Source organism: Aotus nancymaae, unplaced genomic scaffold (assembly GCF_030222135.1).
Source record: "Aotus nancymaae isolate 86718 unplaced genomic scaffold, 86718_ANA_hifiasm-v0.15.2.pri h1tg000003l, whole genome shotgun sequence".
Lineage (NCBI taxonomy): Eukaryota > Metazoa > Chordata > Mammalia > Primates > Aotidae > Aotus > Aotus nancymaae.
In genome coordinates, this window is record NW_026988414.1 from 24,562,161 (window position 1) to 24,586,297 (window position 24,137).

Below are 24,137 nucleotides of genomic sequence, written 5' to 3' on the forward strand. Positions count from 1 at the left end.
TGTAAGTAACTTTCAACTCTAGGATAAAGGTTGAAACAAAAGTATTCAAAATTACTATAACTCCACCAACTTGTTAATAGATACACAATATAAACAGACATTAAGTGAAACATCAAAATATAAAATGGGAGGATATAAGTACAGAACTTTTGTTCATGATTAAAGTTCAGTTATCATCCTAAAATAGACTAGTATAACTATATAATGTTATACTAGCATCATGGTAACTACAAAACAAAAACCTACGGTAGATATACATAAAAGATAAAGAAGAAGGAATCAAAGCAAACCATTATTTTAAAAATTATTAAAGTTTTTTTTTTTTTTTTTTGGAGATGGAGTTTTGCTCGTTACCCAGGCTGGAGCACGATCTCGGCTCGCCGCAACCTCTGCCTCCTGGGTTCAGGCAATTCTCCTGCCTCAGCCTCCTGAGTAGCTGGGATTACAGGCATGCACCACCATGCCCAGCTAATTTTTTGTATTTTTAGTAGAGACAGGGTTTCACCATGTTGACCAGGATGGTCTCGATCTCTTGACTTCGAGATCCACCCAGCTCGGCCTCCCATAGTGCTGGGATTACAGGCGTGAGCCACCAAGCCAGGCCCTAAATTATTTTTTAAAAGCCAGCAAGAGAGGAAGAAAGGAACGATTCTGCTGAACAACTATAACAAAATGAACAAAATGACAATGCTAAATCTACATTGTCATTCAAGATTTCCTTCAATTGCTCAGGAAGTCGTTTTTCCTTCCTCTCATTTCCCTTGGCATTTTATCTACTCATTCAAAAAATATTTATTGAGCATTTACTATGTGTTCTAGTCACTTAAGGCAATTAACAGGCAAAAGTTTCTGCCTTTTTGGAGCTTACATTCTAAGGAGGCAAGCAAACACTAAAAGTTGCATTCGTAGAATATTAAATAGTAATAAGCCATAAGGAACAAATGAAGCTGATATAAAAGATAAGAAGTATCAGGGTGGGAATAGAATTCAAATTTTAGGCTTCTGAAGAAAACTCTGGAAAAGATTATTTGTGCTTATGGCGTTTATCACTTTCCATGTTATATGCTCATTAAAAAATTATTATTAATATTATTATTATTATTTTAAAGACGGGGTTTCACCAAGTTGGTCAGGCTGGTCTTGAACTCCTGACCTCAGGTGATCCGCCCACCTCGGCCTTCAAAGTGCTTGGATTACAGGCATGAGCCACCATGCCCAGCCAAAAAATTATTTTTTGTTGTAGTAAAATACAAATTACATTAAATTTACCATTTCAATTAAAAATGTACAGTTCAGTGGAATTAAGTACATTCACACTTATGTGTGAATACCTACACCTATGTATTTTTATTATAGTAAAATATAAATTACATTAAATTTACCATTTTAATCATTAAAAAATGTATGTTCTGGAGATTCATATGGGTGTTGGTTGCACGTAAGTGTGATTGTACTTACCCAGTAAACAATAACTCCCCACTTCTCCCTCCTCCCAGCCCTGGTAAACACTATATTACTTTCTGTCTCTATGAATTTGACTACTCTAGGTACTTCATACAAATGGAATCATACGATATTTGTCTTTTTGTGTCTGGCTTTTATCATTTAGCATGTCTTCAAGTTTCATCCATGTTGTAGCATGTATCATAATTTCATTCCTTTTAAGGTTGAGTAATATTCCATTGTGAGAATATGCCAGATTTTATTTATCTATTTATCTGTTGATGGATATTTGAGTTATTTCCACCTTTTGGCTTGTGAATAATGCTTTTGTGGCCAGGAGCAGTGGGAGCATGCCTGCAGTCCCAGCTACTCGTGTAGCTGAGGCAGAAGGATTACTTGAGCCTGGGAGTTTGAATCCAGCCTGGGCAACATAGTGAGACCCTTTATTTAAAAGAAAAAACCAAACAAACAAAAAAAAAACCCTAAATCACCAGATTCTTTAGTCTTACAAAGTGGCAATAATGATGATGATAATGATGATGATGATAATAACAATGCTGTAAACGTGGATCTACAAATATCTATTTGAGTCTTTTAATTTTTTTGTGTATATACCCAGAAGTAGAATTGCTAGATCAAATAATAATTTTATGTTTAATTTTTTGAGCAACTGACATACTATTTTCCATAGTGGCTATACCATTTTACATTCTCACCATCAATGCATAAAGGTCCTGATTTCCCCACATTCTCACCAACATTTGTTTTCTATTTAAACAAGTGTTTAAATAGAAACTTGTTTTTCTATTTAAACAAGTGTTGGTGAGAATGTGGGGAAATCTTAATTGAAAACATTTTTTCAATTAAGTGATGTTGACAGGATTAGAAAATGAGATTACTGTAAATGTTGTATTATACAATGCACGTAGTGAAAAGAGAATAGTCATCCTGATGGGTGTAAGGTGATATCTTATTGTAGCTTTGGGTTGCATTTTCTCAATGATGTGTGATGTTGAGTATCTTTTCATTTGCTTATTGGTTTTTTGTTCATTTTCTTTGGAAAAATGTCTATTCAAGTCCTTAGCTCGTTTTTTAATTTTTTATTGTTGTTGAGTTTTACAACTCCCCTATATTTTGAATGTTACTCCTTTATCACATACGTGATTTTTCAAATACTTTATTTCATTCTTTGAGTTGCTTTTTTACTCTGGTGACAGTGTCCTTTGATGTCCAAATTTCAGAAATTTTGGTGAAGTCCAGTTTATTTTTTTTCTTTGTTATCTGTGGTTTTTGTTCAAAACTGAGAAGAAATCACTATCAAAGTCAATGTCATGAAGCTTTATCCTATGTTTTTGTCTAAAAGTTTTTTAGTTTTAGATCTTTAGGTCTTTGATCCATATTGAATTAATTTTTATATGTGGTGTTAGGTAAGGTCCCAAGAATGTCTTTTGTGTGTGCATAACGTGTTCATTTTTATTACATTTAATAATTTTTCCTATTTTAAGGCCTCCTCAGGACAGCACTGCCTTATAATCCTGTATAGCCATATAGTTCTGTGTGTTTAAAAAGAGCTTAATGTACTCTTTTTAAAAAATGAATGCTTTATGATTACTGATAACTGAATCAAATTGAAAATATTAGTCACTCTGCACCTTGATTATAGGACCCAGCATGTAAGAGGTATTTTTTAAATGTTTATTGAATTAAAGAATTGAATATATTCTTATTCTGAGAGATTTTATTTTCAAAGGAAAACATTTTTTCAATTAAGTGATGTTGACAGGATTAGAAAATGAGATTACTGTATATGTTGTATTACATAATGCACATAGTAAAAAGAGAATAACATAAATGCCAAAAAATAATTTCTATAGCTATTTTCAAAACAAATACTGGATTCCCACTTTAAGATGGTGAATTGAAACTAGAATTCATTTTTCTCTTCTCTGAATTTTTTGAAGTAATTTTTAAAAACCTCCCAAAACACAACAGCTCTGGAAACCAAAACAAAGTGATGTGACAGTTATACAAAAATGGTCCCAGTGAACCACGCTTGTTGGTACTTATTCCTCTGTATAGTCTCCTCCCATATTGCAGGTGGACTTTACTTAATAAAATGCAATGACAGTGCTGCTGTGCCATTTTGGATTTAAGCCTTTAAAAGGCCTAGCACCTTCCTTTTTTGCACTCATGAAAGCAGGCCATCATGCATGATTCCAGCTACCATGCTATAGAAAGAGGTCATGTGTAGAAACCCTGGAGGATGAGATACCCCCAAGGATGAGGAGAGAGGCCATGTTGGAAAGCGTCAAATTGCTAGACATGTGAGAGAAATCATTCTGGATGTTTCCATGCAGCAGAGCCTCCAGAGGACTGCTATCCTAGCTGCTATCTGCTATGACAGCTATGCTAGCTGCTATGACAGCATGAGAGACCTCAGGTGAGACCAGAAGAACAGCTCAGGTAAACTGAGTCAACACAGAGGCTCATGAGATAATAAATTGTTTCAAACCACTAAGTTTTTGGTAGATTGTACTCAGCTATAGTTCTGAAAGCTACATAGCATCTGGAAATAGATTGACAGAAAAAAAAACAACAGGTAAATTTTTTTATATGAGTTCAAAGAAGAAAATTCCAAGCTCAGAGCCCAGGCACTGCTGTCAGGAGCCAGCCCTGAGCCAATTCATAGAATTGGAAGCTGGGAGCCGGGCGCAGTGGCTCAAGCCTGTAATCCCAGCACTTTGGGAGGCCGAGGCTGGTGGATCACGAGGTCAAGAGATCGAGACCATCCTGGTCAACATGGTGAAACCCTGTCTCTACTAAAAATACAAAAAATTAATTAGCTGGGCATAGTGGCGCGTGCCTGTAATCCGAGCTACTCAGGAGGCTGAGGCAGGAGAATTGCCTGAACCCAGGAGGCGGAGGTTGCGGTGAGCCGAGATCGTGCCATTGCACTCCAGCCTGGGTAACAAGAGCGAAACTCCATCTCAGAAAAAAAAAAAAGAATTGGAAGCTGGGAAGTGAAGTGAAGGACTTCAGAAATCGCTAGCCTTCACTTTGCTATATGTACTTGCTAAGAGATTTGCCACAGTCAGTTTTTAAGTCGGGTGCTAAGGAATTTGATGGGATCAGTGCCCCTTCAGATTGCCATTATACTTTGTGTGTGTCACCTCCACAGTAACTTCCCACAGCATCTCTTAGGATCCAAAGACAGAGGCTGGAATATTTGACAATGTCGGGAGTGTGGGTGTGGGCAGAAACAACAAAACAAAGAATTTGGAGAGCTTTATTTATTCTACTCGAGGGAGTTTCTAAACTGCCTCTAGGGAGGTGAGTAGCTGAACAGATTCAAAGAGCAAAGGTTGAGCCTTACTGAGCTTGTCGTTCTCACCAAATAAAGGAAGAAGTGAAAACAAACAAAACCACAATGGGAGAGATCTTTTAGTCAGTGCAATAATAAGAGCTATCACTTACATGCCATTTACCATGTGTTAAAGGCCAGTGTTCCAATTCACTCGCAACCTTATAGAAAACTGAGGTAAAGAGGTTTGTGGTGTATGAATGACAGCAGCCTGATCTTAGAGTTATAAATACAAGGCGATAAAAGTGACATTTCAAATCAGTGAGAAAAAAATGGATTCCTCAATAGCAGGTTTTTAATGCAGAAATTAGGCCAGTTATAGGTGGGTAAAATGTTCCAGCTACCTTTATGCATAAAAATATAAAGAAAAATTAAAATGAAGACAAAGATAAACCACGTGCTATGTTCATATCTCTAATTAATAGAGTGTGATTACAAATCAAAAAAAAATTGAGTACCCTAAACTTGCCAAATTACATGGATAGACAACAAACAAATTTAAAATACAAATGGACAATAAATACACTTTTGAAAAAGCACTCCAGCTGGGCACAGTGGCTCACGCCTGTAATAATTCCCAGCATTTTGGAAGGCTGAGGCGGGCAAATCACTTGAGGTCAGGAGTTCAAGACCAGCCTGGCCAACATGGTAAAACCTCATCTCTACTAAAAACACGAAAGTTAGCCAGGAGTGGTGACACATGCCTGTAGTCTCAGCAACTCAGGAGGCTGAGGCAGGAGAATCCCTTGAATCCAGGAGGCAGAAGTTGCAGTGAGCTGAGATCGTGCCACTATACTGCAGCCTGGGCAATGGAGTGAGACTCCGCCTCAAAAAAGAAAAAGCACTCCAAGGCTGAGACTCCAAGGCTGAAGGTTGCTTAAGCTGGGGAGGTCAAGGCTGCAGTGAGCCATGATCGTGCCATTGCACTCTAGCGTGGGTATCAGAGTGAGATCCTGTCTCAAATAGATAAATAAATAAACAAAAATTTAAAAAGCATTCCACTTCGCCAGTATTCAAACTCAACAGAAGTGATAACAACATATTAGTTATCACACATAGAACTCACAAGGAAATAATTTGAGGCAATATGCCTTATTCATATCAAGTTGGAAGATGTCAAACAAGGTAATGCTGGAACAAAATGGAACAAATCTGAATATTGAAAAAGATTATGTGATGAAAGTGACAGTCAAAGAAAAAGAAGATTACTCAGTTAAATTTATATTGGGACCATTAATTAAATGAAAAATAAATCAGTTAGATTTATATCCTATACCATAGACTAAAATCATTCCAAATAGATGAGGGACTTATGTGTGAAAAATGAAACCTTTAAACAACTAGCAAGAAGTAGAGGTGAATATTTACCTTATCTCAAGATCCCTATCTTTCTGAGTACAAAAATAAGGAATAAATTATATAATAAAAGACATAAGCTGGGTGCAGTGGCTCACATCTGTAATCCCAGCATTTTGGGAAGCCAGGTGGGCTATCACCTGAGTTCAGGAGTTCCGGGCCAGCCTGGCCAACATGGTGAAACCCCATCTCTACTAAAAATATAAAAAATTAGCTGGCTGAATTGCTTGAACTCGGGAGGCAGAGGTGGCAGTGAGCCAAGATTGAGCCATTGCACTCCAGCCTGGGTGACAATAGTGAGACTTGTCTCAAACAAACAAACAAAAAGAATTAATAACATTAACATCTATAATATGCCTATTTAAAAAAATAAAAAGCAAAAACTAATCGCAATGACATTTCATATATAACATAGTAAGATAAGATAATATTCTTTATTATTATCTTGCTAATCAGGTTAAATATCAAAGAGATACAGTTTTTGACTTAATTGGCCAGGATTTGTATTAAATTGGCAATACTCAATGTAAGCAAAGAGATAGAGATTTTCCTATGCTGCTTATAGACATAAAAATAGGCAGTATTTCTGAAAAGTTATCTGGCAATACATGTACAAGGTCATTAAAACTGTTGTAGTTTTTGACATAATAACTCTACTTCTAGAATTAATCTTAAGGAGATACTCAGACATATGAACTCTTTTTTTATAAATAAGATTCATATATCATCCTCAAACATAATAGTAAACATTAAAATATGGAAATAAATCAACTGTTCAATACTAGAACATAGCAAATTATGTTATATTCACTTGATAGAGTTGCTTAGTCATTGTACATCATGATTTTGAAGCATATTTAATGACACATATAATGCCATTCATTCATTTGATCATTCAGCCAACCTGTTTTGGTGACTAACATATACTAGACACCGTTGAAGGTGCTGATTTTCATAGCGAAAGGCCTGTTCTCTGGAGTACACATGCAGGAGAGGACAAAAAATAAATAAGCAAACAGATATATCACTTATGTGATACATACCCTAAGAAGAAAAATAAAATCAGATTAGAGGAGAGCAAATCATGTTAAGATATGATACAATGATATCATATTAGGAAATACTTATTTAGCATAATCCCAGGTTTGTAAGGTAATGAACCATTGCCACCACCACCAGTACAATAAATAGATATACATAAAGACAGAGAAAAATGACTTGAAGGAAAAAAGTTAAAATGTTAACCATGGTTAGCTCAGGGTGGTAGAACAGGTGATTTTTAAAAAATACATTCCCATTTTCCCAAAATTTCGATAATAAACATTTATTTTGTACCATAAACCACAAAATACATTATTAAAAGATTCATTTGATGTGTTTAAAATGAAAATGTTATATTTATATATACATGTTTATTGTTAAGTCTAATTACTTTAAAAAATATAATAGTTATTATGATGTTAAGCATAGAGTTTGTAAAAAGAAATCCTATTTTGGAAATATTTATCTCTGTAAATTTAGCAAAAATCATGTTTTTGTCTCTTGCAAGCTCAGAGGCATGATTTTTCAGTATCACATAGTAAGCATATTCGTTTATTGGGGCAAACCAATATTTAGTAAGCTCATCAGACTGGGATACAAAGCTAATGCCTATTTATTATTTAGATGAGAAAGAATGCTAGCACACGGGCTAGAATACAGGTTGATATAAGCAACATATTTTCTCCATGAAGCCATGGAAAAGGCTTTATTATTAGAAGGTTGTCTGGAGAGCCTAAAAGTAGAGCAAGTAGGTGGTCGTTTTATGATTTGATTATCTAATGAAATGTTTCTCCAAGTGTAGGTCCATGGACCTACATCAGTCTCATCAAGGATGATCATTAAAATGCAAGTCCTAGACACCCAGCCAAACCTACTTTATAGGAATCTCCAGGTATGAACCCAGAGTCTGCATTTTTAGCAAGCATCCAATGTGATATTTATGTGCATGGAAGTTTAGAAACCACGGGTACCTAGTGCCAGTGGAACCAGGATAGAAAGTGGCAATGTACTACCTTCTCCATATGGAAGACCTTGCCAACAGGAAATTAGCAACTTGAGGGTGTTGGTAAGACTACAGTTTCCTAAATCTACTTGGGGAACATTGCTGATTTCAAACTTGGAGATTCTACTTTTCTCTGATTCCTTAACTATTTATGTTAACTTCATTTATTTACTGTCAAGTCATGGGAGAAAAATCATTCTTTTGCTTTTCGTATCACTGCCCAGATTTATATATTTGTATGTATTTTTACAGAGGTGTAATGACATACAGTGACAGTTTGACATACAGTGATGAGATCTGACCAGTGCATATACCCATGTAACCAATACCCCAAATGAAAAATAGAGTGTGTCATTATCCTAGGAAGCTCACTAGTGTCCCTTTTCATTCTATCACTGCCCCCTATTATCCTGGCAACCATTATTACGGTTTCCATCCTCACAGGTTATTTTTGCCTGTTCTTGAACTTTCTGAAATGGTGTACTAATTAGAGAAAAATTCCATAACCATTATACAAGGCAATGATACCCACTTTTACTAGTTCTTTTATGAGGAGCCACTCTAAAAATTCTTAGGAAACTCGAACACATTGCAATTTGCTTTCTTAAAGATGGAATACCTTAATTAAGTAACATTTCTTTACCTGGAGAGACACACAGCATCCTGCTGAGGACCTTGGAAACTGTCCCTACATCTAGTTAGCTAGTTTTAAGCCTTCAGCTGGACATATCCAATTGAAAAATTCTGATAATAAAAGAGAATATGCAGATAATCCAAAAATGGAATCAGTTCTTCTCACCCAAATGAATTACACTCCCAAGCTCACTCCCAAGCTTCTGCAAGATGAATTTGAAGATCAACTAGCTGAAATGCAATTCATAATACTTAGGAATAAGAAAGTTTGGAAATCAGCAAATGTGTGCTCTTTGATTCCCAGACTGTGGACCAGGAACTTTGATCCTAGATTAGATTTCAGAGAGGATCAGTAACATTTTCCCCAAACTTGGATTTCAACATACTCTTATTTACTTTTTTTTTTTTTTTTTTTTTTTTTTTTGAGACGGAGTTTCGCTCTTGTTACCCAGGCTGGAGTGCAATGGCGCGATCTCGGCTCACTGCAACCTCCATCTCCTGGGTTCAAGCAAGTCTCCTGCCTCAGCCTCCCGAGTAGCTGGGACTACAGGCGTACGCCACCATGCCTGGCTAATTTTTTTTTGTACTTTTAGTAGAGACAGGGTTTCACCATGTTGACCAGGATGGTCTCGATCTCTCGACCTCGTGATCCACCCGTCTCGGCCTCCCAAAGTGCTGGGATTATAGGCGTGAGCCACCGCGCCCGGCCTCTTATTTACTTTTGTACAACCTTTTCAGCCCTACAATCACAGTCCTTGACAGGGCCTAAAAGAATGTGACATACTCTACCATCTATTATCATAATCCCCTTGGCCCCATAACACTCTCTCTGGTCCTTCCCATTTTTGCATGCTTTGATCCTACCAGGATTTTAGCATCCCTGCTACTATTTCTGTTGTTCTTTGCCACTCTCATGCAGTGATCATTTACCTCCATCTTTCTGATCATCCATTCTACATCCTCACTTAAAACGCTCTGTGCCATCACTAGTTTCTTTGAGAATCTCTCCATCTCTCTTTTCTTCTCATTGGAATTACCCAAAGCCACGCTTCTGAGTGCTTCTTGATACTGTTTTCTTTTCTAGAAACTTGTGGAATTATGCCATATTTTCTTAAAATATTTTGAAGTCTAACTTCCTGAAGTCCTGTATCCACTTTTGTTCTAGCTCAAGCCTGCCCTCCCCTGAAGATGACAGGCACATTCTCTAGCTGTCATCCTTTCCACTCTGCCAAGTGGCTTCTTTCTATATATTAGAATCAGTCAGAGCACAGTTATTTTTATTCCTTCCTCTACCTTCCAGGACATGAAATTATTAGAGAGGCAAGTGAAAACCTCTGCATTTATCTGAATGAAGTATCCTGAATTTTATTCTTGTTAATCATGTGTACTGTGCCAGTTTTGTGGCTTATCTCCATGTGGCTCAGCTGTGCTTCCACAAAAACATCACTTCTGTTCCTCTGTCCTTTCATCTTCATCCAAGTGTTCAGGGATTCCTCTGAATCTATTGTTACCACAGCCTACAGTGCTGCTCCTCCTCCTCTCAACAGGTCTTTTGTACACAGCACACCCTTCTATCGGTATGTTCCCATGGATCTGTTCCAGCCTGCCAACTCTCAGTGGCATCTGTGAGGTCTTGTTTGTCACCCTGTGCTGTAATCTCAAGGTTACCGTGTTGTTCATGTTCTGTGCATGATATCTGGACATCTGCTGCCTATGTTTTGTTTCTGATGTCCTTCCCAACTGTTTTCTCATTGAACTACTTGGCACCTCCCTCACTGTTGAAATTCTTTCAGGCTCTCCTTAATATCATCCATGGAAACCCATTTCAGTTTTATCTAGGTGTTTTTTTCTCCCTTCCCATCTGTTTTTCATTTACAGCCCTTCTGGCCAGATGAGTTAGTCTCTGACTAAACACATTCTTTTCAGTCTTTGAAAAATTCTCTCCACTCTTAGCCAAATAGCCATCATTCCTACATTTGAAGCTACAGCCTTAAAAGCCAGCACCAACTATGTACCTAGTCATTCAGTTTTCATATTACATTTTTATTCTCAATGTTTGTGCCCCTAAGTCTTTTATTTATGTTCCAGACTTCACAGCATCTTGTGATGCTTCTATGTTCTATTTTGATGGGTTTTCATTTCCATATAACTTGGCAGTAGATGACTTTGACCAGCCTCATAGGTTCTGCCATAGGCTAGATTCATATTCCATGAACATAATACCCACTTCTTACATGGTTTGGTTGTGTCCATTTACATGCACTATAATATCCCTTACCAGGGAGTCCCCAAGTCCCAATATGTGATTTTGCTCCATAGCTTTACCATTACTATGTCCTCCTCCTCTGTAGGAAAGGAATTTTAAAAAGGTGGTGGAATACAGTAGAAAGAAGGCTTGCTCTGATACTTACTACTGGGTAGCTAAAAAGAACAAATAACTGAGAGGACTCTAAGCTTCTGCTTTTTCATCCTTTAGGTAGGGATCTCGTACTGACTTTGCAGGGTTATTATGATGATTTCATAAGAAATGTGAAACACTTTTTTATTATTATACTTTTAGTTCTGGGGTATATGTGCAGAACGTGCAGGTTTGTTACATAGGTATAAACATGCTATGGTGGTTTGCTGCATCAATCACCCTGTCATCTACATTAGGTATTTCTCTTAATGATATCCCTCCCCTAGTCCTCCCTACCCCCTGACAGGCCCCAGTGTGTGATGCTCCCCTCCCTGTGTCCATGTATTCAAAACCACTTTTTTTTTTTTTTTTTTTTTTGAGGCGGAGTTTCGCTCTTGTTACCCAGGCTGGAGTGCAATGGTGCGATCTCGGCTCACCGCAACCTCCGCCTCCTGGGTTCAGGCAATTCTCCTGCCTCAGCCTCCCGAGTAGCTGAGATTACAGGCACGCGCCACGGTGCCCAGCTAATTTTTTGTATTTTTAGTAGAGACGGGGTTTCACCATGTTGACAAGGATGGTCTCGATCTCTTGACCTCGTGATCCTCCCGCCTCGGCCTCCCAAAGTGCTGGGATTACAGGCGTGAGCCACCGCGCCCGGCCTCAAAACCACTTTTTAAAAATATTTTAACTTTTATTTTAGGTTCAGGGATACCTGTGCAGATTTGTTACAAAGGAAACTTGTGAGTCGGGGGTTTGGTGTATACAGATTACTTTGTCACTTGGGTACTAAGCCTAGTACCCAACATTTTTTTTTCCTGAATCTCTCCCTTCTCCCCTCTTCTACCCTCAAGTAAACCCCAGTGTCTCTTGGTCCCCTGTGTATGTCCATGTGTTCTTATTACTTAGCTCCCACTTACAAGTGAGAACATGTGGTATTTGGTTTTCTATTCATTCATTAGTTTGCTAAGGCTAGTGGCCTCCAGTTTCATCTATGTTCCTGCAAAAGACATGATCTCATTCTTTTTTATGGCTGCGTAGCTTTACATGGTGTATATGTACCACCTTTTCTTTACCCAGAGTACTGTTGATGGGCATTTAGGTTGATTCCATGTCTTTGCTATTGCGAATGGTGCTGCAGTGAGCATACACTTGCATGTGTCTTTATGGTAGAATTATTTATAGTCCTTTGGGTATATACCCAGTAGTGGCATTGCTGGGTTGAATGGTAGTTCTGTTTTTAGTTCTTTGAGGAATCATCACACTGCTTTCCACAATTGTTGGACTAATTTACATGAAACCACTTTGTACACTAAGAGTCATACAAACATAGGTTTTAAGAATAATCATTGGATACTTAGGTTTTTACAAGCCTACAGAGCACTGCATTTTCTGCAACCCTACATTCCTTCATTTCTTAATCATGTCCTTTCCCCAGAGGATGATAGCAGGCATTGCAAAAATCTGAACACAGCCCAAACATTCATGCCATGCCCCCCCCGCCTTTTTTAAAATTTTAACACTGCATACACAAATGTTTCTGCTCATCTCAGCAGTGTGCGAGAATATTTCTATTTTCTAGAACCCTGGGCAGTTCTGGCCTCTAGCTCAGGCAAAATCCACCAAAGGCTGGCTTCATCTGTGAACTTGGCACAGTACAACCTTCTCTGCCCTAATTATGATGGGTCTGCATTTCTCTAATTTGATTGTAGGACAATCATAATAACAACTAATGACTATAATAGTGACTACAATTCTCATATATTGAAAACCTACTATGTGTCACATGCTGTGCTAAGTTCTTTATATTCATCTATGTTTTTCAACCATTAACAAAATCATTGCTCTCCTAAGGAGACTTTCAAGATATATTTTTCTTAATCCCTCTATGAAATTTTAATATCATATATATACTGTGTATTTTTCTGAGTTCCCAAGGACCAACTTTTATGCTGTAGGGGGAAATACTACCTGGTTGAGAATGCATGATATGTACATATTTTCTTCTTCTCTCACAGTCATTCCCCAAGCAATTGCTAAACTGTTTGCTCAGTCCCTGAGCTTATTGCATAACTATTGACCCCTGGGGAAAAAACCTTGATTCAGAGGTAATGGGCACACACTCCATCTGAGGAAAGGCTGCATTTTTCACACAGGGCCCAGCTCCTAGGTCATGCCTGGGCAGACCCCAGCTTGATGAAGTGCTGTGGCCTCCCTCTCTATATGTACTAGTTTCTTTGCGACCTCCTCCCCCAGGACCTCGAATGGGATGCTGGACATTCCTCCTGAGAAACCCGAGGAGGATATTAAAAAGACAGCCACAGTTTTCCTACTGCTTGCTGCCAGGTTTCTTGGGGGCCCAGCTGCTGTGGTAAGATTTTGCAGATATTTTTAAATATACTGAAATATCTGAGGTTTCAAATGCTTCTTCAATTTTCTGACGTGTTAAAGGGCTAGAAAATGTGACAACGAGGAAAGGTAGTCATAGAGAGCTTGGCGGAAGAGAGGGCGAGAGAGAGAAGAGGAAGGAAGACGGGCGGATTTGGGGTGGAGGAAAGAGAAAGGGAAGGGAGAGAAAAAATTGGAATGGAAAGAGCAAGGGCCTTGGCATCCGACAACTGGCTCAGTCACTTTGTGACCCCTAGCAAGTTACTTAAGCACATTAGGAAATAATTTCATCATCTGTAAAGTGATAATAACAGTTGTTTTCCAAGGTCTATTTGCTATTTGTATGTACAATATCTAACATATAAAAGGTGCTCAATTGTGTAAACATTATGATGATTATATATACATATTGAGAATAAAGGGATTAGAATAAAGTAAATTTGCCAGTCAGTTTTTCTACTTTTAGAAAGGGTTTATGTGTGTCAAGAAATATGGGCACGGTCACAAGGCACTCTGGGACCTCAGGAGCAAAGGCTGATGGGAGAGGATCACTGTAGAGTTTCTAAGGGGCCCAATAAATAGCACTCCTTTTCCCCCACTCAAGTTTTGAGCCAATTGAGAAATAAAGCCAAGTAGTCAGCAGATGGAGGCCAACATACCTGCTACCTGTGGGGAACTCCTTATTGATTCAGTGCTACTTGGGAAAGCATAGCTTCTGTCTTCAAGCAAGTGCAGTTCTTATCAACTAAACTTTGAGATTTGACCAACTTGCCCATCAGCCTTAGGCAACATCAGAACAGGGCAGACTTTGCCTCTGGAGAAAGATACCCCTCCTGCAGGTAGCTCCTAAGGAAAGGAAAAGAGCTAAGCTATATATGACACATTTTTTCTTCCAAATTCACCAACCGAGTAAGTCAGTTTGCCTAGAGGAGTGTGGCAAGGAGCCGAAGCCAGGTGTGTTATGCTAATGGATGTCCTGCCACATGGATGAGATAAATCAAGAGTGCTTTGGGTATGAGCCTCCTACAACAGGCTCAGAGTCAATGTGGGCGGTGAGCAGAACCGAGAGAGTGGATGAGACTATAGAATGGGCTCATGGTCCTGTAGATGGGATACAGTAGTATGCTAGGAAATGCTTAACAATGGGCTCTGTGGAAAAAAAATACATCAACTTAGAAATTTTATTGATACAAAGGATAAGTAGCATGTGTTTATAAGTAATAATGAAATATGCAATAGCCTTTATTTTAAGTCCCATATGGCCATTTGACTCTCACAGAATGCTTTCATTGGTTTTTACTGAACTCTTGTCTCCATAGTCAACTGTTGATTACAATTCAACCATGATTCGATAAGTGGAGTAATTTCCACCATGCAAATATCACTATAGTCAATGTAAATAACCCAGAGCATAGACAGTAGTAAAATGTAGTAGGATAAGAAATGATGAGTTTTGAATATCAACTTTTTTTAGTGTCAATTAATTATAAGTTTATATGACTCAAATTTTAATACTGCGGTGTTTAACAGTACAACTTGCAAAAAAGCTGAAAATGTATCATTCAGATCTTGCTTCTATATTACCACTGAGGCATATCCTATGGTTCTAATTATGGATTATGGCATATCCTATGGTTCTAATTATAGGCATATCCTATGGTTCTAATTTACAGGCATAGCAAATTAGAATTCAATCCCATCCCAAGAAAATTTTTGGGTGTCTGGGGTGGGGAGGGCCAGTTGCTTGCATGGATGTCACAGCAAGAGGAATGGCATCCAGGAGAGGGCAGTATGGTTCCAGGTGGTCCCGTATAAGGGAGTCAGCCCTCAGCCTGTGGTTACTACAGGAAGGAAAGGGGCCACTTCTGGGGGGCTGAGATTACAGTCTTCTCCCTGGTTGTGGGCCAGGGGAACAGTCAGAAAACCAAAACAGAAGTCCCGAGGTGTTATTGAATGACAACGGGCCAGGGGAGAAGCCTCTAGACCTAGCACCTATCTGGCTACAGGAAAGGGTAGCAGGGCCCACTCCACCCCACTCTGGTGTGGCAAAGACTCATTCTGGACAGATAGTGAACTTGGACTCAGAAGTTGAGTGGGGCAGAACTTAGTTACCTGAGATAGGGCTCAGGGCCTGCAGTTGAGAGGCCTGGCAAGGGGAGACCAATGCCAGAGGTACAGCAGAATTTTCTAGTCAAACAATTTGGAGCCTTGGAAAGCACAAGCAGAATCACAGTCCTCCAATTTCCAAACTGCTGTCTTTCCTGCACACCGGACTTGTGGTTGAGTCTTGAAGCAGGAGCAAGTACATAGCACAGCCCACCCATCAACAGAGGTTGATGTGAGAAGGTCGTTCGTTACATTTAATTTATTCGAATTCTATTGCATATGTGCACAGTCACTTTCAGGAAAGCCCACTTAAAACTTGGCTGGGTGTGGTGGTTCATGCCTGTAATCCAGCAGTTTGGGAGGCTGAGGCAGGAGGATCACTTGCATCTAGGAGTTTGAGACCAATCTGGGCAACACAGCAGGACCCCATCTCTACAAAAAATAAAAAAATAGCTAAGTGTGGTGTTGTGTGCCTGTAGTCCTAGCTAGTTGGGAGGCTGAGGTGGGAGGATCACTTGTGCCCAGGTGATCCTACACTCAGTTTGGGTGACAGAGAGAGACCCTGTCTCAAAAACAAATAATACATACACAAATTAATAAATAAAATGTAAAGCTTCTTTTAGGAGTGTGAAAATGTTATGTTGTGGCGATTTGTTTTTTTTTCTGAGAGCTGAGGTAAATCCGGCCATCTTAAAAGAGCAAAATTGGTACCTGGGGCAATCATATTTTCTTATTAATTTAGGCAAAATAGCCCTTAAAATTTTTCTAAATTAGCCAAATCACTGACATAAAAAAGATTTTTTTTTTTCTAGATTCACCTGTTAAGACGCTCAGTTTCTTTCCTTGTTTTGTTTATGAAAGTCCAGCTTTGTATGAAAACTGGAAAGTCTGGGGTTTTACGTGATCTCTTTGCTTGCCCCAGGCATGAATTATCAGGCTCCCTGGCCACAGGATAAAAGTCACCTCATAACTGATGGATGGGCCTTATGATAATAGAAGATCTTAATCTGAGACAACATGTGAGTCCATCTCACATTGTCATTTTTGATAGTTTATGAACTGTAAACTCAGTATATTAGATACAATGAGAAAACAGCAAAGTTTGAGACATTAATGTCTAGCGTAAATCAGTTCAAGCTGTCAAGTTACTTATTTATTATAAAAAGTATGTTTGGGCCAGGTGCGGTGGCACATGTCTGTAATCCTAGCACTTTGGGAGGCCAAGGCGGGCAGATCACTTGAGGTCAGGAGTTCAAGACCAGCCTGGGCAACATGGTGAAACCCCATCTCTACTAAAAATACAAAAATTAGCCAGGTGTAGTGGCTTACGCTTGTAATCCCAGCTACTAGGGAGGCGGAGGCAGAATTGCTTGATCCTGGAAGGCAGAGGCTGCAGTGAACCAAGATCATGCCACTGCACTCAGGCCCGGGTGACAGAGTGAGACCTTATCTCAAAAAAAAAAAAAAAAAAAAAGTAAAAAGTATGTTTACATCAAAATATTGTCATGTTTTATATAGAAGAATAAGAAAAAAGATAATTAAAATATATTAACACATAGGGTTACAGTATACATACTCTTTTATAACTTAAGAAAAACCTTTTAACAAGTGGATCATTTTCAACATGTGCATAAGTAGAGAGAAGTGTATAATAAACCTTCTAACTTCATCAATCTTGTTTCATCTATATCCTTACATTCCCCAATCAGCATAGCATTTTTTCTCTAAATATAGAACTCAAAAATAGCATACTATTACCACATTTAAAAATATTTATAAAAATTCCATAATATAATTCTATAACTGGTCAGTGTTTACATTTCCTCAATATTATATATGTGTGCATGCTTAGACTTATAAGGGAAATGCAATACATTGCAACTGGTTAATATGTTTTCTGGCTGGACATGGTGGTGTGCACCTATAGTCCCAGCTGCTTGGGAGGCTGAGGCAGGAGGATCACTTGAGATCAGGAGGTTGAGGCTGTAGTGAGCCATGATCACACTATGCACTCCAGCCTGGGCAACCTCCCTCAAAAAAATGCTTCATAAGTCTCTTTTAATCTATAGGCTTTTCTGATATCTCTTTCTTTTCATTATTTATTGAAGATATAGCTTTTAAAACAATATATCACATTTTCCCATTATTCTTTAAGACTTCATATTTCATTGTATGAATATTCCATAATTTAGTTTCACAGTCTTAAATTTTTGAATAATTAATTGTTTTCAATATTTTTCTAATACTCAATCTTCTGCAATAAACACCCTAGTACATACATCTTTCAGGATTTGCTTACTTCTTCAAGAAAAACTAATAGACATGAATTACTGATTGAAAGAGAATCTCTCTCTCTATTACTATCTCTCTCCCCAATACTTTTCCCAATGATTTGCTTTACTTTTAAAGTAAGATATGAATTTGCCTCTGAATTTGATTTAAATTCCCCAAATTGAGGATTTCTACAATAAACACTGAAATCATTTCTTACTATACAGGTAGGATTCAGGATTTGGTAAACAGTTTCTCTTGTCACAGAAAGGTCAGGGAGAGATTTATGGCAAGATGACTATTGCAGGTGTTCATAGTCACACAGCAGGTTAAACTGGAAAGCATCATATGTCATCCATGACTCACCCCTCTGGTTTGATGAGTCACTTTGGTATGACCTGAAAATGTAACCCTCTTTTACATGATTGATGGAATACCTTGAGTATGTAAATAGAGTGTCTTGGGAAATATGTTCATTCCTTCTTTGATGGCTATGCTCAAACTGTAAGGCCACAAGAAACTCTACATCTCCAGAAGTGAATGTGAATGGTTGTTACTGCCACAGAAGATTCCATGACTTCCGTTGAAAGCCTCCTTGGAATATAAAATGTGATTGAGTGAATGGAAACAGGGTGAGATCATGAAAAGCCATGAATTGATAATTATCAAAGCTAAGTGTTGGGTACATGGTGGTTCATTCTGCTATTCTCTCTAATTTGGGGTTCGTTTGAAAATTCATGTCCATAATAAAAATTTAGAAAGTCTCTTGAAGCAATATGGCCAACCTATGGCCATGTGCCCCTGGATGGCTCTCCAGGTTCTAATTACAGCCCCTGAAGCAAGCACAAGTGAATAAGATACCACGATAAATTACTGTAATGGGGTGTTTTAAAAGTAATAAGAAGTCCTTGGAGAGATTTCAAATGATATTCCATGCGAGCATGTGCCACCATTCACTTTTATTTAGTGCAATAAATGAATCATAAAGGAATATCTTAGAAGAGAAATTATTGTGACCCATTGTCACTGATGCTGGGAGATCCTTTGTCAAAGGGATCACTCTTGCATTGCAGTCTTTTTTTTTTTTTTTTTTTGAGACGGAGTTTCGCTTTTGTTACCCAGGCTGGAGTGCAATGGCGCGATCTCGGCTCACCGCAACCTCCATCTCCTGGGTTAAAGCAATTCTCCTGCCTCAGCCTCCCGAGTAGCTGGGACTACAGGCGTGCGCCACCATGCCCAACTAGTTTTTGTATTTTTAGTAGAGATGGGGTTTCACCATGTTGACTAGGATGGTCTCGATCTCTTGACCTCGTGATCCACCCGTCTCGGCCTCCCAAAGTGCTGGGATTATAGGCATGAGCCACCTCGCCCGGCCTGCATTGCAGTCTTAAAAAAAACTTTGTAATCGGGGAAATTCTACTTTCTGTATAACCTGAAGCATAAAAGCTATTGAAAACAACTATGGTGTACCAAACTGGGGTTCATGAGACAGCATCAGCCCTGATTATTATTATTTTTTCGTTTGAACTTCTTTAGAAAGCCAGGGATGCCTGACGCCCTCAGAGAATTGCATACAGTATGCCAGTACCCAGAGTGGCTCTAGAAAATCAGGTGCCTAAAATTTTAATGGTAGAAATAATCTTAGGTCCTGGAGGAAAAAATTTTGGATATAAAAAATGCTTACAGTAGTTAGATATTTGAGTTACTAGATAACTCCTCACAGTAGGCTCAGGACTAGGTGTTAAAAATGCAAAGTCAAATCACTTAACTAGTCTCAGTGATGATTATGTAAAGAGAAGAGGGAAAATGCCATTTTACGAGTCAGCAACCACTAGCGAGCAAATGGCAGATTTTTTGTGTCCCCACACCCTGACAATGAAACTAGAAAGCTGTCACTCTTAATGGGCATAAGCTAAATCTTGATTATAAAAGACCACATTTCATAAAATAATGAAGATTTTCTCCCTTCAAAGGATTCCTCATTCTACAAATAAGGAAGCAAAGGATGAATGAGATTTATAAACTCAAGGTTAGATTGAAATTATAGTTCTTCTGATTTGATTACATATTTTCCCCCAATTTGAAGAGCTAGTTTGCCATTATGACACTGGTTATACAACAGATCCTTAATACTCAAGGTTTAACTTTTTTTTTTTTTTCTGAGACGGAGTCTTGCTCTGTCATCCAGGCTACAGTGCAGTGGTACGATCTCGGTTCACTGCAACCTCTGCTTCCTGGGTTCAAGTGATTCTCCTGCCTCAGCCTCCTGAGTAGCTGGGACTACAGGCGCTTGCCACGATGCCTGGCTAATTTTTGTATTTTTAGTAGAGACAAGGTTTCACCGTGTGAGCCAGGATGGTCTTGATCTCCTGACCTCATGATTCACCTGTCTCAACCTCCCAAAGTGCTGAGATTACAGATGAGAGCCACCATGCCCAGACAAGGTTTAAAATTTGTAGTTCCGATCTGTTTTGTTTCTTGCCTTCTCTCTCTCTCTCACACTCTCACTTTCTCTCTCTCATCTCTCTCCCTTTCTTTCTGTCTCTTTCTTTCTCTCTCTCTCCCCTCTCTCTCCCTCTCTCTCTCTCTCTGTCACTTTCTTTCTTTCTTTTCTCTTTGAGACAGAATCTCACTCTGTCACCCAGGCTGGAGTACAGTGGTAGCATTTCGGCTCACTGCAACCTCTACTTCCTGGGTTCCAGTGATTCTCCTGCCTTAGCATCCCAAGTAGCTGGGATTACAAGTACCACACCCACCTAATTTTATTTTGGTACTTTTAGCAGAGACGGGATTTCACCATGTTGGCCAGACTAGTTTGGAACTCCTGAACTCAAATGATGCCCCTGCCTAGCCTCCCAAAGTGCTGGGATTACAGGTGTGAGCTACCACACCCGGCCTCACTTGGCCTTTTTATAGTTCTTTCTGTGCCCCAACCCATGTGTCCTTGTTAACACCTATGTACCCTTTGGCTCATAGCTGAATTTCCACCTCTTTGGAAAAGCATTCCCTGACTCAGAGTCCTAGTCAGGTACCAGAGTTAGAAGTTTTCATAGCTCTTTAGCCCTTAGCTTTGTAAAACTGATCGCAGTTTGTAACTGTGTAACTGTGTACCTATCTATGATTATTTGATTATGAGCTACTTGTTTCAGAGGGCAGTAACTCCTGTGGGAGATGGGGCTATATCCGTTTGTGTTCTCTGTGGGCTTTTTTTTTTTTTTTTTGTAGCAAATAATAGGCATTTGGCCTTTGAAAAATATGTAGTTAGAAAACTGTTCAAAGATTTAGAAAAATGTCCCGAAGAGTATAATAGATGCCTGTGTATTTAACAGTCAGTTTTAACAAATCCCAATATTTTGCTAGAATTGCTTCAGACTTTTTTTTTTAAGAACAAAACATTGGTTTTTAATTAAAAGCATTGTGAATTCATCTCAATCTCACAGCCCTCCTTTCCTGTCTGCAGAAAACACTTCTCATGATGATTTTCTTACACAACAGTATATCACTCTTCTACACAAACAAGCCATAATTTGCATGGCAAGGTCCATCTAAATACATATCCAAGAAAGATATTACTCAACTTTACCAGCATACATGGGTAGCTAAAACTCATCTATGAGTTACTAAAACAGAACACTTTATAAAATAGAGATACTGGAAGTGAGCAAAAGACGCTTATTAATGAGAGCATGCTCCTTAGAGAAGTGATGCCACCGGGCACGGTGGCTTATGCCTGTAATCCCAACACTTTGGGAGGATGAGGCGGCGGATCACCTGAGGTCAGGAGTTCAAGACCAGCCTGACCAATATGGTGAAACCCCGTCTCTACTAAAAATACAAAAATTAGCTGGGTATGGTGGCGTGTGTCTGTAGTCCCAGCTACTTAGGAGGCTGAGGCAGGAGAATCACTTGAACCTGGGAGGCGGAGGTTGCAGTAAGCCAGGATTGTGCCACTGCGCTCCAGCCTAGACGATAGAGTGGGACTCCATATCGAAAAGAAAAAAAAAAGAACTGATGCTCCGTTTTGTTCAGACTTTTCCAATATCTAATATGAGCCAGTCATTTTCTACTGTCTCTTTAAAATCTTTTATGGTTTACTTAAAGTTGTCTAAGTTGACATTAGCTTGAATGTTAGACATTTCAAGCTCCATCAGTGTGACAAAGAGGGAGTGTTGACTACTGGCGCAGAGTATGAAGAGCTGGAGTAAAATCCTTTTTTTTGGTGGGGGGAGGGAGTTTCGCTCTTGTTGCCCAGGCTGAAGTGCAATGGTGTAATCTCGGCTCACTGCAACCTCTGCCTCCCGGGTTCAAGCGATTCTCATGCTTCAGTCTCCTGAGTAGCTGGAATTACAGGCACCTACCACCACACCCAGCTAATTTTCATGTTTTTAGTAGAGATAGGGTTTTGCCATGTTGGCCAGGCTGGTCTCAAACTCCTGACATCAGGTAACCCACCCACCTTGGCCTCCCAAAGTGCTGGGATTACAGGCATAAGGCACCGTGCCCGGCCAGGGGTGAAATCTTTATTAATCAATGATCTAGAGCAGTGAGATCCTCTGGACAGCATCGTGAACAACACTGGGAAACTTGTTAGAAATGCAAATCTTCAAGGCCTACTGGAGACTTACTACATCAGAATCTCCGGGTGGGGCCAAGCAATCTGTCTTTATACAAACCCTCCAGATGATTTTTGGGGCACATTAAAGACTGAGAAAAACTGATCTAGGGCAAATACCTTAAGGTCTTTAAGTCTCAGTTTACTTATCTGTAAAATAGGAATGATAGTAATATTTTTTATGACACATGATCTTTGCAAGGATTAAATATTAATTAACATTTATTGAATACTTAGTGTTAGGCACTGTTCTTAGCACTTCCCATCTCTTAGCACTCTTGAGCCTTAACTTCTTAAATTAACTTTATCACAAAGGGAGATTAGAAAAGTACCTGGCATATAGCAAGCACTCTAACTTCTAGTTTTATATTATTATTGTTACCTTTTTGAGCTAAAGATTAAATGAGATGATGTACTTAGCATGACATCTAATACATAGCATGTACTTAACAAGTATTAACTATTTGCATGTAAAAGTATTTGTTTAATAAGTACAAAATATTCACATGGGTCCTTATGGGAAGTATGGCCTAGTCCAAACAACAAAAACAACAATAACAACAACAGAAAAACTGATAGAGAAACTCACAATGGGACAAAAAACCACTATAGAAAAAAGTTTTATAGATCACATTTCAATGTTTCTTTCTTTTTCTGATTTGTCATAAACTGGGAAGCCAAAGAGAGCTCTTTGAACTAATTGCGAGGGCCAAGAAGGTAATTACTTTCCAATTAAGCTGGTAATAGCTGCCCTCTATTGGAGAGATCAAAAGCCAGAGAATCACTGCCAATGGGGAATTTTGAAGATGGGCTGCTCTCAGTTATGAGCAACTGGAAGCTTCTGACCCTGTAAAATAGCTCAGAGAGAGGGAATTAGCTGTGTCTGCTGGTGTCCAAGTGAAAAGAAAGGTGCAGGCAGAGGCACAACAGTTAAAGGTTTGTCAGAGAAGGGCTGATGTATATTTGGGCCTTTGTATTTGTTTTAAAATTTTGTTCTGAATTGTGCCTTCTAAAATAAAAAGCCTCTAGTAATTACTCTGCAGTTTTGTATAAATAATTTCTATCTCTTGGGAAAGGATTATTGCATAGAAAATCATACTGTACCTTGTCTGTTATTAAAGGGAAACCAAGCAGTTGAAGTCTTTCCTCTTTTCACTCTCTTCCCCAGCTAAACTGACCACTCTCTCTTGGCTTCTCCTGTCATGGCATGTAGTACACTCTGAAGTGATTATTGTTTTTCTTGGTCTAGACCAGCACTGTCCAATAGAAACATAATGCAAGCCACATATGTGATTAGAAGTTCCCTGGTAGACACTTTACAAAAGTAAACAGAACAGATGAAATTAATTTTAATAATTTATTTAAATCAACATATCCTAAATGTTACACTTTAGTGTGTAGTCATTACACAAATATTAAAGAGATATTATACAGTCCATTTTGGTACTAATTCTTTGAAATCCTCTGTGCATTTGACACAGCAGAGCACAATTCAGATTAATCACATTTCAAATGCTTAGTAGCTACA

General features: G+C 38.8%; 1 long non-coding RNA gene across 1 annotated transcript in view; it reads left to right on the forward strand.

The window, feature by feature from the left end:
• Positions 1 to 24,137, forward strand: part of LOC105708026 (uncharacterized) — a 112,145-nt gene that overhangs the window by 15,033 nt on the left and 72,975 nt on the right. The window lies entirely within an intron of this gene.